The sequence below is a fragment of the Triticum dicoccoides genome, chromosome 6B (assembly GCF_002162155.2).
Source record: "Triticum dicoccoides isolate Atlit2015 ecotype Zavitan chromosome 6B, WEW_v2.0, whole genome shotgun sequence".
Classification (NCBI taxonomy): Eukaryota; Viridiplantae; Streptophyta; class Magnoliopsida; order Poales; family Poaceae; genus Triticum; species Triticum dicoccoides.
Genome location: NC_041391.1, coordinates 161,332,984 through 161,349,514, shown reverse-complemented (window position 1 = coordinate 161,349,514; position 16,531 = coordinate 161,332,984).

Here is a 16,531-nt window from a genome sequence, read left to right as displayed (position 1 = left end):
TAATAATTAGTTTAAGTATTATTCTTGCATGATGAAAAATGATGAGCTTGCTAGAAATGATTCTGGTTTAAGTGAGGTTTGATCTTAACCAGAGAAGTATCTTGAGTTGATGATGGCTCCGTGGGAGCATGGTTGATTTAGTTATTTTCATGGTTATGTGATGCATGTGTTAGTGGTGCATAGCATGGCATTGTGACACCGGTTGTTCTAACTTTAAGTTGAACCTGATAAGTAACTCAACTTGAATATGTTGTTGACCGGGTCATGGTGCCGTTGAAACGAGTCTTTCCTAGTGCAACCACATTTGCCGGTATGGGACGACCTTAATGCGTTTCATTGTCATATCTCTGGTCGGTGCCTCCATCTAGGGAAGGTTATGGGCATGCTGTATCCTGGCCCGGTAAGAAGGTATAACCTTGTGAGCCCGTTGTTAAGTTAAGTTTTGGTACCGGGTCCCAGAGTGGATCGTGGCCACGACGGTGGTCGAGGTGTCTAGAGGTAGACACGGGGCCACCCAGGACTAGACCGATGGGGACTGAGTCGGAGTGGCCGGGAGAGTGTCATGACAATGAAATGGTTTCATCGGAATGCCGTTGGTCCACCCGAATGGGAGTGCGAGGCCGTGGGTTCCGTAGTGTGGGTACAGTGTACTAACCTCTGCAAAGTATATTAATCTATCGATAGCCGAGTCCATGGTTACGGACACGCTCGAAAGTAGGGCACACCATGGGTCAACACTTAATAAATTTGCACACTAAGTTTGTACTGAGGATGGCAGTAAGGCTATCATGTTGAGTTGGGCCATGAGTTGGTCGGGTTGTGATCGCCGTAAGGATCATGGGCCATGAGTTGGTCGGGTTGTGATTGCCGTAAGAATCACGGGACATGAGTTAGTCGGGTTGTGATCGCTGTAAGGATCAGGGCCATGTATTGGTCGGGTGGTGATCGCCATAAGGATCACGGGTTTGTTGTCGGGCTGTGATCGCGATAAGGATCACGGGTTTGTTTTTGAGATCAGCATGTTGGTGGAATGGAAATGATCACGTTCGGTAAGCAGTCCATGGGACGAGTATCAGTTGAGCATATTCACAGCATGTTGGATATATTGTTGCATTGATGTTAAATGGTTAAATATCATGATCTTGTTTGTCATTATGTTTATGCTTGTTGTGAGCTTGCAAGTACATTCAATGTACTGACCTGGCGTGTCATGCCAGATTTCAGGAAAGTCTCGTTGGAAAGGAGTGCTGTCCGAGTCTAGATCGTGTCCACATCGGTGTCCCTGTGCTATGGAGTTCCGCTACGACGTTGTTCCGCTGCCGCGTAGTTGTCATGATCGAGGCCCCCTTTATGTTCACTAAATAATGTACATACTGTTCAGCCGCACCGTGTGTGCCGCTTGGCCTCGCTAACTGTTGTAATATAAACTATGCTCCGCTAGCATGAATAAAGCGGTTGTTTTTCTGTACCAAGTTGTTGTGTGTTGCCAGAAGACAAGGTCTCTGGGTTGGCAATGCAAGGTAAACCGGGCGCTCTGAGCCGGGGTGCGACAACGCTTGGTATCAGAGCCGCGCTGACTGTAGGCCACACTAGACTACGCCGAGTTAACTGGACATTAGATAGGAGTTGTAGCTGAGTGCCGGTAATATTTGTAACTGGTTGTTGCATTGCATGCACTGATTTTATTTTTATGCTAACTTGCAAATGGTTGTGAGTTTAGATGGCTCCAGTGTTGTATCCGTGCCAATTGCAGCTGATGCCGTACACATCACCGCATATCCTTCGTAACGTGTGGCATTGGTTGTACCCTCACGGAGACAATCCAGTCTATCGTGTGTACCGGGAACGCCTAGCTGACTCAGTGTATGAGTATCACGCCGTGGTTACTCTGCGCACCAGTTCCGATTCCAGCTCTTACAGTCGTACCTCTCAAAGCGGCTACGCTTCTACCACTTCTCAGGCTGTCCAGTTTGCTGCATTCGAGGTACTTGTTGAGCTTCGCTACAACGAGGTCCGGATGCAGAACCACCCAGGTTTCCATTACTATCCTTTTCTCCACGATAATGGTCGTGTCCATTTCCCTGTCATTGATTCGGAGTCTGATAGTGTAACTAGCCACCTTTCTCGCTACATCACTGCTAGCTACCTTCTAATCTACGAGCTGGCTCGTGAGTTGAGTCGTGCCCGTACTGCTTTAGCCTCTTCTTTAGTCTCTGCTAGCTCAGTCACTACTCCAGCATCTGTAGGATTTACTCCCTATATCCCTGCCAGTTCTAGATCCCCTATTTCCCTAGTTACTCCTCCGAGTAGCTCGGGCACCGTGACTGTGAGTCCACTTAGTGCTCCTGCTGAGTGGGTTTCACTCCTTGCCACTCATGTAGCCCCGATGATTCACCCTCCACCTGCCCCAGAGGGAGAGCCCTCGAGGCAGCATCGTCGTGTCACGTTTAACCCGAAGGTCTCAGTTAACCCCGTCAGTTCAGGATTCGAGTCCGCTTCAGGAGAGGACCCCACAGCACCAGCAGAGCAGTAGAGCTTCTGAGTATTCGCACTCATCAGGATGGAGTATGGATGTAGTCGTACGAGTCATGATGTTTCATTTCATGTATGAGGGTAGTTAGACCTGGCATGTTGTTATCATTCATGTATGAGTCTATGCATAATTATGTTGGACTTTATTCGCTGTATTTTCTTCGCCATTTTGGTTTTATTCGGATTTTGTTGCTGGCTTCTCCCTAGTTTATTCTTGAATGCTTCTCATCTCGGTTGCGTTGACTTGGGAAAAATCATATTAGGATGACACAGGGAGGCTGCAGTAGCAACGTTCGCGAGGGTTCTCCTATTTGGCGTTCCGCACGACAGGCAGCACAATCACCCGAGCCGTACGTTCCACCACCACCTCCACCACCAAATCCGCCCTCCACCGAGCAAATTATGCGTATGTTCGAGGAAAGACGAAATAGTGATCTGATGGAAATATTTAGAAGTATTCAAGCTATGGGTGGGCAGAATGGAAATTAGCCCGGCCACCACTCCAAGTTGTCTGATTTGCAAAGGACTAAGCCTCCTAGTTTTAGTCAGGCCATTGATCCCTTGGATGCAGATGATTGGCTGAGAACTATGGAAAAGAAGCTTGAGGTTGCTTGAACTGATGAAGAGGATAAGGTTCCATTTGTAACACATTATCTTGAAGGCGTTGCTGCTATATGGTGGGAAAATGAAAAAGCCATGGGGACTGCTGAGGAAGAAATTACCTGGTCAAGATTCAAGGAGCAATTCCGGAAATATCACATCCCTACGGGAATTATGAAGACTAAGCAGCGTGAATTTCTCGCGCTCCTCCAAGGAAGTCAGTCTGTGGGAGAATATTTGCAGAAATTCAATCACCTGTCACATTACTCTCAATATGACGTGGCCACTGAGGAAAGAAAGATGGACAGGTTCCTTGGTGGATTAAACCCACAACTTCGTTGTGCTCTCAGTATGATCGATTTCCCAGACTTCCAAACTCTAGTAAACAAGGCTTTCATTGCTGAAAGGGAACACAAGATTGTATCAGATAATAAGCCTGCCCATAACGATCACAAGCGTAAGTTTGAGCCAAGAAAGGAAATGCAGCCAGTGCAGAAGGCTCACACCTGGCAGCCGACTCAGGTAGCATACAAGCCCAATTGGCAACAAAATGTTAACAAGACCACCACCCAAGTCAAGAATGACGTACTCAACCTAGTTCTGGAGAATTGTCTGCGCAACAATTCTTGTTACAGTTGTGGACAGACCAGACATTATGCCAAACAGTGTCCCAAGAACAACCGGACTCATGCAATATTCAAGCCACAAGTCCATTATCTGGAGGCAGGCCCAAGTCAGCACGACATCACGGGATACGTTCATCATATTTCCGCTGACGAAGCCCAAGAGAAACCCGAAGTCATCATTGGTATGTTCCCTGTTAATAACATACTTGCCATAATTTTATTTGACTCTGGGGCTTCCCACTCTTTTATCTCTCGGAGTTTTGTTGCCCAAAAAAAATTTCCTTGTTCGCTTTTGGGCAAGAATATGCTGGTACAGACCCCGGGATCTCTTATTAGAAGCAATCTAGTCTGCCGCAATTTGGAAGTCAGTATCAACGGAGTCCGTTTTCCAACCTCTTTGATACTTATTGAGTCTGATAAGTTGGACATTATCTTGGGTATGAATTGGCTGACTCAGTACCAGGTGTGCATAAATTGTGCGACCCGAGAAGTCAACTTGACTAGCCAGGAGGGACAAACTACAAAATTTATTGCTCGTAGGAGCATACCCTCCAAGGAGATGGTATTTACAACAATAAATGAAATGGAATTAATTCCGGTGGTCAGCGAATTTCCTGATGTATTCCCTGAAGAACTGCCAGGCATGCCACCTGATTGAGAGCTTGAGTTTGCAATAGATCTTGTGCCCGGAACAACACCAATACACAAGAAATATTATCGAATGTCGTCATTAGAATTAGTGGAGCTAAAGAAACAGCTTGATGAAATGCTCCAAAAAGGGTATATCCGCCCCAGTTCCTCGCCATGGGGATCACCTGCTATTTTCGTGGACAAGAAAGATGGCAGCCTTCGCATGTGTGTGGATTACCGTCAGTTGAATGATGTTACAATCAAAAACAAATACCCTTTGCCAAGAATTGATGATTTCTTTGATCAGCTTAGTGGAGCCAAGGTGTTCTCCAAGATTGATTTACGGACTGGATATTATCAGCTCAAAATTAAAAAGGAGGATATTCCCAAGACCGCGTTCACCACTCGCTACGGTCTCTATGAATATACAGTCATGTCTTTTGGCCTTACCAACGCCCCCGCCTTTTTCATGCACATGATGAATAAAGTATTCATGGACTTCCTCAATAAGTTCGTGGTTGTCTTCATCGATGATATACTCATTTACTCGAGAAGTGAAGAAGAGCATAAGGAACACCTCCGAGCAGTGTTACAACGGCTCCGTGAGCATCAGTTATGCGCCAAATTCAGTAAATGTGAGTTTTGGCTCAAGCAAGTTGGATTCCTTGGGCATGTGCTATCCACTGAAGGTATAGCCGTGGACCCAAGCAAGGTAAAAGATGTGCTCGACTGGTTGCCACCCGCCACCGTATCTCAGATCTGGAGTTTTCTTGGACTAGCCGGATACTACCGCTGCTTCATTGAAGGGTTTGTCCAAAATTGCTTAACCCATGACAGATCTGCTCAAAAAGGATAGAAGTTTGAATGGACTACGGACTGTGAGAAAAGTTTCACTGAGTTAAAGAAACGCTTGACAACTGCACCAGTATTAACACTTCCAGATATGTACCGCAGCTTTGATGTGTACTGCGACGCTTCCAGGCAAGGTCTAGGATGCGTACTTATGCAAGATGGCAAGGTAGTAGCCTATGCCACACGGCAGCTACGACCCCACAAAGGGAATTACCCCACTCATGATTTGTAAATGGCTGTGGTAGTTCATGCTTTAAAAATTTGGAGACACTACCTCATCGGAAAAAGGTGCCAAATTTTTACCGATCATAAAAGCCTCAAATATATATTTACTTAGCCAGATTTAAATATCCGTCAACAGAGATGGCTTGAGTTGGTCAAGGATTATGACCTTGGAATAAATTACCATCTGGGTAAGGCCAATGTGGTTGCAGATGCACTCGGTCGAAAACCCGTCAGTTTAAATGTCATACTGGAATCTTTGCCTCCCGAACTTAAAGAAGAGATTGCTCAGCTCAACCTGGTCATAGTTGAGGCTGGCCTCACCAATATTCTGAAAGTTACCCCTACTCTTGAGGAAGAAATCCGCAAAGCCCAGCCCGGCGATGTCGATCTGTAGAAACGTGTCAAGCTTTCCGATTTATCAAAGGATCAGTGCGGTACCTCCGACTCGGGGGAAGGATTTGTGTGCCTAATCAAGCAGCTTTGAAGCAGAAAATCCTATCAGAAGCCCACGAATCCTCGTATTCTATTCACCCTGGGGGTACAAAAATGTACGAAGACCTTCGACAAATATTCTGGTGGGATGGAATAAAGAAAGACATTGCTTATTTCGTGGCCTGTTGTGACATATGCAACAAAGTAAAGGCAGAACATCAGAAGCTAGCCGGACTTCCCAACCGCTGCCCGTGTCACAATGGAAATGGGATGATGTCTGTATGGACTTCATCACAGGACTACCTAAGACCCGATGGGGCAATAATACGATCTGGGTCATAGTGGATACATTGACCAAGGTAGCCCACTTTCTCCCAATCAGAACCTCATACCGAGCAGATGGGCTTGCACGACTATATGTATCCAGAATAGTCAGTCTGCATGGAGTTCCCCGAACAATCACTTCCGACCGAGGTTCACTTTTCACCTCTGCTTTTTGGTCCCGTCTCCATCAAGCTCTCGGAACGGAATTGAAATTCAGTACCGCTTATCATCCTCAGACGGATGGACAGACAGAACTGGTAAATCAAATACTCGAAGATATGCTCCGAGCCTATGCTTTGGCCCAAGGCCCAAAATGGGAAGATTGCTTGCCGTACGATGAGTTCTCGTACAACAATAGCTTCTAGACCAGTTTAAAGATGTCACCATATGAAGCTTTGTATGACTGTAAGTGCCGCACTCCATTAAATTGGTCTCAAACCGGTGATAGCAGAATTTTTGAAACGGATCTCATGGTGGAAGCCGAGAAACAAGTCAAGGAGATCCAAGACATATTGCAATTGGCCAAATCGCGCCAGAAAAGTTATTACGATGCAAAACACCGACAAATCAGCTTTGAACCCAGAGAACATGTCTATCTTCGAGTCACGCCTATGAAAGGTATCAAGAGGTTTCAAACCCGTGGAAAGTTGGCACCCAGATTTATTGGTCCATTTCCCGTTATGACACGAGTAGGTGTTGTGGCATATCAGTTGGAGTTGCCCCCTTAATTGTCAGACATGCACAACGTGTTCCACGTTTCACAATTGCGACGGTGCATATCACTGCCCGAGAAAAAGACCGATTTGACAGAGATAGAGCTGGCAAAGGACTTAACTATGAAGAGAGGCTGGTGAAAATTTTGGACCAAATGGAAAGAGCCACTCGCAGTAAAGCACGAAAATTTTACAAAGTCCAATGGAAGCATCATACTGAGTCAGAATCAACCTGGGAATCAGAAGAATTTCTAAGGGCATGTTATCCAGAATGCTTTTCCCAAGCAACCGAATCTCGAGGACGAGATTCATTCTAAGTGGGGGAGGTTTGTGACAGCCTGGTTTTTGCCCTCTTTTATTTTCTTGGTTTTCAGTTGAGTTGGTTTTGAATTTGGAGTTTTGGAATCATTTCATTTGGACTTAACCACTTGGGTACCCCTTGATTTTCACCCAAGTGCTCCCTCTCCTCCTCAAAACCCTCATTTCACCTCTGAATCATCTCAAACTATGACTTGGAATATTTTTCTTAAATGAAAAATATTCATTTTGCCCTCTAAAATCCTAGTTAGCCCTTTGTGCTCCAAAGCAACCCTAGTTTTCCTTGCCCCAAAAATCCTGAGAAAAATCCCAATTATTCTTTGGATCCTAGGGCACCTTTCTGAGCAAAAATATTTCACCACTCTTTGGAATATTTTGCCTACAGAAAATAAATTCACTTCTGGGCAGAAATGGTAGTTTCTACAGCAACTACCTTTTTACTAGCTCCATTGTAGCCGGTTTTTCTTGTGCCTATTTACCTAAGTAAGTGTAAATAAAACCCCAAAGCTCAGCCTTTAACTCCCAGTAGTTTGACCACAGTAACTCTCCAAAGTTACTGTCCAGAAACTTACCAACAGTACAAATTTATTTCTACTGCACCTGGATCCTAGCCAAACCATGGTAACACCTCAGTTTACTAAGGACTACACGCCAGACATCTTGGTTAGTGCTTAGGGTGGCCTAATGTCACGGTTCACGCGGTGACCGTGTTCGTCCGAGCGTGCTGGCATGCAATACACACGCTCTGCGTGCCGCTAGCGCTCTGTTGAGCGCGTGCTCGTTGCCTAGCCGGCCAAAGCATGCCACGCCTCACCACGATCCTCGTCTCCACCCCCTTAACTTCCCCCTAGCGCTCGCCGACGCTGGAGCTCGCCGTAGCAAGCACGGGCACGGTCTGGCCAACGACATAGTGCGTGGTGCACTGTGCTCGTCGCTTTCCTCCTCGCTCCTGTGCTCGTCCGCGCCCGCGTACAGTTCCTGCGTGACCTCCGCCGTCTTCCCTCTCTCTCTCTGGCGCCGTTCATCGCCGGGCTCCATGGACAGGTGTCCTCCGGTGGAGCCCAAGCCCTCCTTGCCGCCCGTCTATAAAAGCCGCCACCCCTAGCCTCTTGGAGCACCCGTAGCCACTCCCACATCCTCCTTGATCTAGTAGAAGCCACAGCCCGGCCGGGCAGGCCGCGGGCTACCGTCCCGAAGCCCGAGCTCGCTGGCGATCCCCTCCGGATCGTCCCCACAGCTCCGACCCCTCCCAGGCCAGGGCGACCCTGCCAGGGCCTCCGCCACTCTTCGGTGAGGCTGTTCCACCCCGCTGGAGCCCCTAGAGCCGCCCCGAGCCACCGTCGTTTTCGTCTCCGGCAACCTCCGCCCTCTGCCTCCGCTGGAGAGGACGATTCCGACACCGTATGGTCACTGCTAGCCACGCTACGGGTACGAGCAGGTGCGCAACCTTCTTCTCCGTCGACCTCCCTCTCGCTTGACCCCAAGACCCCTCGTCGCTGGCGTGTGCTTCGGCGAAGCGCCACCTCCCTCTGTTTCCCTCTCCCCTCCTTCTGGCCTGACTAGCGGGGCCCGCTAGTCAGCCACTCAAGCGGTATGAGTGGTGGCTCCCTGGGCGTTTACGCCTTTGACGTCACCCCCCAGTTTATTTATTTCAAATTCATTTAAATCCAGGAACCTTCATACATCCACAACTTTTTATCTATAAGTCCAAATGCATTGATTCTTTTTGCATTTTCTTCTCTGACCAAAAATATAACAGCACCCAAAAGATGGGATTTTCCTTGCTGTCTAGATTTTCTGGTAATTTTCAGAAGGTGTCTTGATGTTTTCTTTTTGTGGTATTAATTATTTTCAGAAGAGCAAGCTTGTCTTGAGGATCACTAGGAGCTTTGTGAACCTCATCAGCACTAAGGCAAGCCACAACAACATCTTCATAGTGCCACTTCAATATTTGTGATTTTCCTACTTGAATTCATGATTATTCAAGCATTTAAATTAGTTATATGATAATTATATTCTGTTAGATGCTTGTGATGTTAAAATGCTTGATTTACAGAGAGTTTGAAGTAAATATTTTTGATAAGCTAAGAAGAACTCGGTTTGATCTTAACCAGAGAAGTATCTTGAGTTGATGATGGCTCCGTGGGAGCATGGTTGATTTAGTTATTTTCATGGTTATGTGATGCATGTGTTAGTGGTGCATAGCATGGCATTATGACAACAGTTGTTCTCACTTTAAGTTGAACCTGATAAGTAACTCAACTTGAATATGTTGTTGACCGGGTCATGGTGCCGCTGACACGAGTCTTTCCTAGTGCAACCACATTTGTCGGTATGGGACGAGCTTAATGCATTTCATTGTCATATCTCTGGTCGGTGCCTCCATCTAGGGAAGGTTATGGGCGTGCTGTACCCTGGGACGGTAAGCAGGCATAACCTTGTGAGCCCATTGTTTAGTTAAGTTTTGGTACCGGGTCCCAGAGTGGATCGTGGCCATGACGGTGGTCGAGGTGTCTGGAGGTAGACACGGGGCCACCCAGGACTAGCCCGATAGGGACTGAGTCGGAGTGGCCGGGAGAGTGTCATGACAATGAAATGGTTTCGTTGGAATGTCGTTGGTCCACCCGAATGGGAGTGCGAGGGCATGGGTTCCGTAGTGTGGGTACAGTGTACTAACCTCTGCAGAGTGTATTAATCTATCGATAGCGGAGTCCACGGTTACAGACACGCTCGAAAGTAGGGCACACCATGGGTCAACACTTAATAAATTTGCACACTAAGTTTGTACTGAGGATGGCAGTAAGGCTATCGTGTTGAGTTGGGCCACGAGTTGGTCGGGTTGTGACCGCCGTAAGGATCACGGGCCATGAGTTGGTCGGGTTGTGATCGCCGTAAGAATCATGGGACATGAGTTAGTCGGGTTATGATCGCTGTAAGGATCAAGGCCATGTATTGGTCGGGTGGTGATCGCCGTAAGGATCACGGGTTTGTTGTCGGGTTGTGATCGCCATAAGGATCACGAGTTTGTTTTTGAGATCACCACATTGGTGGTCTAGAAATGATCACGTTCGGTAAGCCAGTCCATGGGACAAGTATCAGTTGAGCATATTCATAGCATGTTGGATATATTGTTGCATTGATGTTAAATGGTTAAATATCATGATATTGTTTGTCATTATGTTTATGCTTGTTGTGAGCTTGCAAGTACATTCAATGTACTGACCTGGCGTGTCATGCCAGATTTCAGGAAAGTCTCGTTGGAAAGAAGTTCTGTCCGAGTCTAGATCGTGTCCACATCGGTGTCCCTGTGCTATGGAGTTCCGCTACGACGTTGTTCCGCTGCCGCGTAGTTGTCATGATCGAGGCCCCATTTATGTTCACTAAATAATGTACATATTGTTCAGCCGCACCGTGTGTGTCGCTTGGCCTCGCTAACTATTGTAATATAAATTGTGCTCCGCTAGCATGAATAAAGCGGTTGTTTTTCTGTAGCAAGTTGTTGTGTGTTGCGAGAAGACAAGGTCTCTGGGTTGGCAATGCAAGGTAAACCGGTCACTCTGAGCCGGGGTGCCACATATCTTTGCTTCTAAAGATAGATATGATCTTAAAAAGTTATTAGCTAAATGGAAGCAGCAGTCTCTTAATGCTAGAATGAAACTTGACCCTGCTTTTGATAATTCACCTATCTGTGTTACTGATAAGGACTATTAATTCTCTGTTGATCCTGAAATAATTACTTTGGTTGAATCTGATCCTTTTTATGGCGTTGAATCTGAAACTGTTGTGGCACATCGGGCGGCTTTGCTGGTCTTGTTTTACCATTGTCGAAATGTCTTGTAAACCGGGATTCTGAGTCTGATCGGGTCTTCCTGGGAGAAGGTATATCCTTCGTTGATCGCGAGAGCTTATCATGGGCGAAGTTGGGACACCCCTGCAGGGTATAATCTTTCGAAAGCCATGCACGCGGTTATGGGCAGATGGGAATTTGTTAATGTCCGGTTGTAGATAACTTGACACCAGATCCGAATTAAAACGCATCAACCGCGTGTGTAGCCGTGATGGTCTCTTTTCGGCGGAGTCCGGGAAGTGAACACGGTTTTTGGGTTATGTTTGACGTAAGTAGGAGTTCAGGATCACTTCTTGATCATTGCTAGCTTCACGACCATTCCGCTTGCTCTCTTCTCGCTCTTATTTGCATATGCTAGCCACCATATCATGCTTAGTCGCTGCTGCAACCTGACCACTTTATCCCTTCCTTTCCCATTAAGCTTTGCTAGTCTTGATACCCATGGTAATGGGATTGCTGAGTCCTCGTGGCTCACAGATTACTACAACAATAGTTGTAGGTACAGGTTATGCGATGATCATGACGCGAGAGCGATGTTTGCTTGTTTTGGAGTTCTTCTTCTGGTTCTTCTTCGATCAGGGGATAGGTTCCAGGTCGGCAACCTGGGCTAGCAGGGTGGTTGTTGTTTGAGTTTCTGTTTGTGTTTCATCCATAGTCGGATGTTGCTGTTATGTATGATGATGTTGTATTCGTGTGGCATTCTATCCTTGTATGTATCCCCATCTATTATGTAATGTTGATGTAATGATATCCACCTTGCAAAAGCGTTTCAATATGCGGTTCTATCCTTGGTGGGACCTTCGAGTCTCTTTAGGATAGTATCGCATATTGGGCGTGACAAGTTGGTAAACAGGGTGATGCTAAGACTTGGTTTAATTCTCTTGATCCTGGTTGTGTGCGTAGTCCCCAGGATATGATTTATTACTTCTCTGCTAAATATTTCCCTGCTCATAAGAAACAAGCTGCCTTGCAGGAAATATATAATTTTGTGCAAATCAAAGAAGAGAGTCTCCCACAAGCTTGGGGGAGGCTTCCCCGATTACTTAATGCTTTGCCTGATCATCCGCTTAAGAAAAATGAAATACTTGATATCTTTTATATTGGACTAACCGATGCTTCCAAGAACTACTTGGATAGTTGTGATGGTCGTGTTTTCAGGGAAAGAACAGTCAACCAAGCTGAATTACTATTGAATAATATGTTGACTAATGAAAATAATTGGACTCTTCCTGAGCCAATTCCCGAGGCAATTCCTGAACCAATTGAGCCAACTCCTGAGCCTATTCCTAAACCTACTCCAAAGAAGAGAGGCGTTCTATTTCTTAGTCCTGAAGATATGCAAGAGGGAAAGAAATCAATGAAAGAAAAGGTATTAAAGCTGAAGATGTTAAGAATCTACCTTCTATTGAAGAAATACATGGTCTTAATCTACCGCCTGTCGAAGAAACACATTGTCTTGATAACCCGACACAGGTAGTAAAGGTAAATTCTCTTTATAGATATGATAAAGTTGAAATTCCCTCTACTAAATTTCATAGCCCATGCTTAGATTAATTTGATGACTTTATGGCTAGACAAGAAAGTTTTAATGCTTATGTTGGTAGAGAATTAAAGAATAATGCTTTCGAGATAGGACGCTTGAGTGATTATATGGCTAGAGTTAAAGGTGAACTTAAACTCATTAGCAAATATGCTTCTATGGTTGCTACTCAAGCTGAGCAAGTACTTAAAGCTCAAAATGATTTGCTTGATGAATTAAATAATAAACCTGGCTTTGCTGTTAGAGTGGCTACTAGAACTAGTAGAATGACTCAGGAACCTTGTATCCTGAAGGTCACCCTAAGAGAATCGAGCAAGATTCTCAGAGAAATAATTTAGAGGCACCTAGTTCTTCTAAAAAGAAGAAAAAGAAAAACGATAGGACTTTGCATGCTTCTAGTGAACCTGTTGTAGACACACCTGAGAATCCCAATGATATTTCTATTTCTGATGTTGAAACACAATCAGGTGATGAACATGAACCTAGTGATAATGTTAATGATAATGTTCATGTTGATGCTCAACCTAGCAAAAATAATGATGTAGAGATTGAACCTGCTGTTGGTCTTGATAACCCACAATCAAAGAATCAACATTATGATAAGAGAGATTTTGTTGCTAGGAAGCACGGTAAAGAAAGAGAACCATGGGTTCAGAAACCCATGCCCTTTCCTCCTAAACCATCCAAGACAAAGGATGATGAGGATTTTGAGCACTTTGCTGAAATGATTAGACCTATCTTCTTACGCATGCGCTTAACTAATATGCTTAAAGTAAATCCTTATGCTAAATATATGAAGCATATCATTACAAACAAAAGAAAGATCCGGGGGTGGAATACCAAAGAAACTTGGAGATCCGGGGGTACCAACTATACCATGCTCTATTAAAAGAAATTATGTTAAAACTGCTTTATGTGATCTTGGAGCCGGTGTTAGTGTTATGCCTCTCTCTTTATATCATAGACTTGAATTGAATAGGTTGACACCTACTGAAATATCTTTGCAAATGGCTGATAAATCAACTGCTATACCTATCGGTATTTGTGAGGATGTGCCTGTTGTGGTTGCAAATGTCACTATCTTAACGGACTTTGTTATTCGTGATATTCCCGAGGATGATAGTATGTCGATTATCCTTGGTAGACCCTTTTTGAATACTACAGGGGCTGTTATTTATTGCAACAAAGGCAATGTCACTTTTCATGTTAATGGTAATGAGCATACAGTACACTTTCCGAGGAAACAATCTCAAGTTCATAGCATCAATTCTATTGGAAAAGTCCCGACGATCATTATTAGAGGTTTTGAATTTCCTCTCCCTACTGTCAAGAAAAAGTATGATATTCTTATTGTTGGGGATGTTCATATCCCCGTTGAGGTAACCTAGAGTTATTCGAAATTTCTCCGGTTTCGTGTTATTCGGAATGAGTTTGTTAACAATACTTGATCAACCTTGTTAGTGGATTCATTTTGATGATCATGAGATGGATGAAACTAGAAGGCACAACCTTTTGTACCCTCTTTTTTACTTTCTGTTATTTAGAATAAATAAAGCAAAAATAGTTTTGTCTGTCTGTTTTCTGAATTATCCGTGCAATAAAAAATATCCCGAAAATAAAAGTGCTCCAAATGCCCTGCAAATTTAGTATGATTTTTATGGAATATTTGAGGATTTTAGGCACTGAAAACACTGCAGGAGGGGCAAGCACCAGGCCACAAGAGTGGAGGGCACGCCCACACCCCCTGGGCGCCCCCCTGTCTCATGGGCCCCTCGTGGACCCCCTCCACTTATGCCAGCACCGACACACTCCATCTTCTTCTCAAAAATCCCCATCCATCTCAAGCACGAGTTCTAGCTCATTTTGCTGCGATTTTCGATCTCCTTGCTCAAAGCTCCATTCACAAAACTGCTTTCGGAGATTGTTGCTTGGTATGTGACTCCTCCATTGGTCCAATTAGTTTTGGTTCTAGTGCTTTATTCATTGCAAATTTTTGCTGCATAGATGACCATGTTCTTGAGCTTGCATGTTAAATTTATGAGGTCCCAAGTAATTCTAATGCATGATATAGGCTCTAGGCACTTGTAGGAGTAGTTGCTATCAATCTTGTTTAGTTTTATTCACATTTATTTTGAAGTTACTAAAATTTCAGAAATTTTCAGAAAATGTTAAGGAGATTTTTGAGGGGCTCTTCTAGCTAAGGCTCCCAGGAAAAACAAGCTAAAGAGAAGGAAAAGGCCAAGTATAATCTTCCTTGCATAGCGGAAGTACGGCCGTGTGAATGGCCCTGTGACAATTTCTTGAGAGAAGCTAGAATTTATGAAGACTTTTATTCTTTGATCGAGAATGCAGGCCTCACCGATTTCCTCCACGAGCGGATCGATCAGTATCTCTTACTCACCAATACTTTCGTGCAAAACTTTTATTATTATCCTAAGAAGTCACCGCCTTCAGTATCATTTCATTTATATGATGAATTCCGGGAAATGTCTTTACGTAATTTTTGCGCGGTATGTAGGATACCCTTTGAGGGAAAATTAGATGAAGCACATCGTAAAGATGTGGATGGCTTTGTTAACACTATCACTATAGGGGATCCAAAGAAGGGTTCCGATGCGAGAATCTCTAGCATACACTTTCCTGTTTTACGCTACTTTGCCATATTTGCTAGTAGATGCTTAATTGGTCGTGGAAATAGTGGAAACTTCAATGTTCCTGATATTATTATTCTTCACCATGCCTTGTTTGGAGATAATAGTTTTAGTATGGGTGCCGTCATTGCTAAACGGCTAAGCCTGAATCATACAAAAGGCCCCATCTTTGGAGGTATCTATGCTGCACGTCTTGCTAGACATTTTGAGATACCTATTAGGCACCATGAGCAAGAGGAGACAATATTGCCTCCTTACATTCTAGATTACAAGAGCATGGTAGCACATGAGTTTATTGTTGAAAACAAAGATAAGATACTTCTGTATAACCTGAGATTTAATAAGAAGCACAATGAGACTATTATTCTGCCTGCGCCTCTGTTGTTTGATTTGATTGCAGATAATTTTCTTGGCACGCCTGAAGCAGTGTACGCTCATCGAGGCCAAGCATCCACTCCAGAAACTGAGCCTGAGCCGGAACCTGCAGTAGACCCTTATCGAGCATCATCTTACCAGTGGGATCCGGAGGAGACGGTCAGCCAGTGGTATCCTGATTACACCCCTCAGTACACCGGGGAGAGTAGTCGTGGTCCTTGGCATTAGACCAACTTAGGCCAAAATCCTAAGCTTGGGGGAGTACGTATTTCTCACCGACTTTACATTCATGTTCACACACTATTCTAGTCGTCGGTGCTCATACTCTTTTATTGTATTATCCATGCTAGTTTAATTTTTATTTTTCTAGTTTTCTTCTTGTGTGTTTGATAAACCTTAAGAAAAAACAAAAAAATAGTTACTTTAATTTCCATGCTTATAGTAGTAATTAAAATGAAAACCCAAAAAGATTTCTCGTTCTTCTTTTACTTGTTGGGAGCTTTCCCGTGTAAATAGTTTTATTTTCTTTTCTTTCCTTGGGGGGGGGGGCGAGAGTAGAAGACCATATTGAAAATGTTTAGTGGCTCTCATATGCATGATTGTTTATTTAACTTAGAGTCCATATTACTTTGTCTTCTCTCTTGAGTTGAATGCTTGCAGATTCCAGCTTAGTCCAATGCACGTGCACTATTATTATTATACACATCGTTCGGTCGTGCAAGTGAAAGGCAATAATGATGATATATGATGGACTGGTTGAGATGAGAAAAGCTGGTATGAACTCGACCTCTCTTGTTTTTGTAAATATGATGAGTTCCAACCTCAACTCCAACTCTATATATTCCGTCCCACGGAAAAAAAAATCA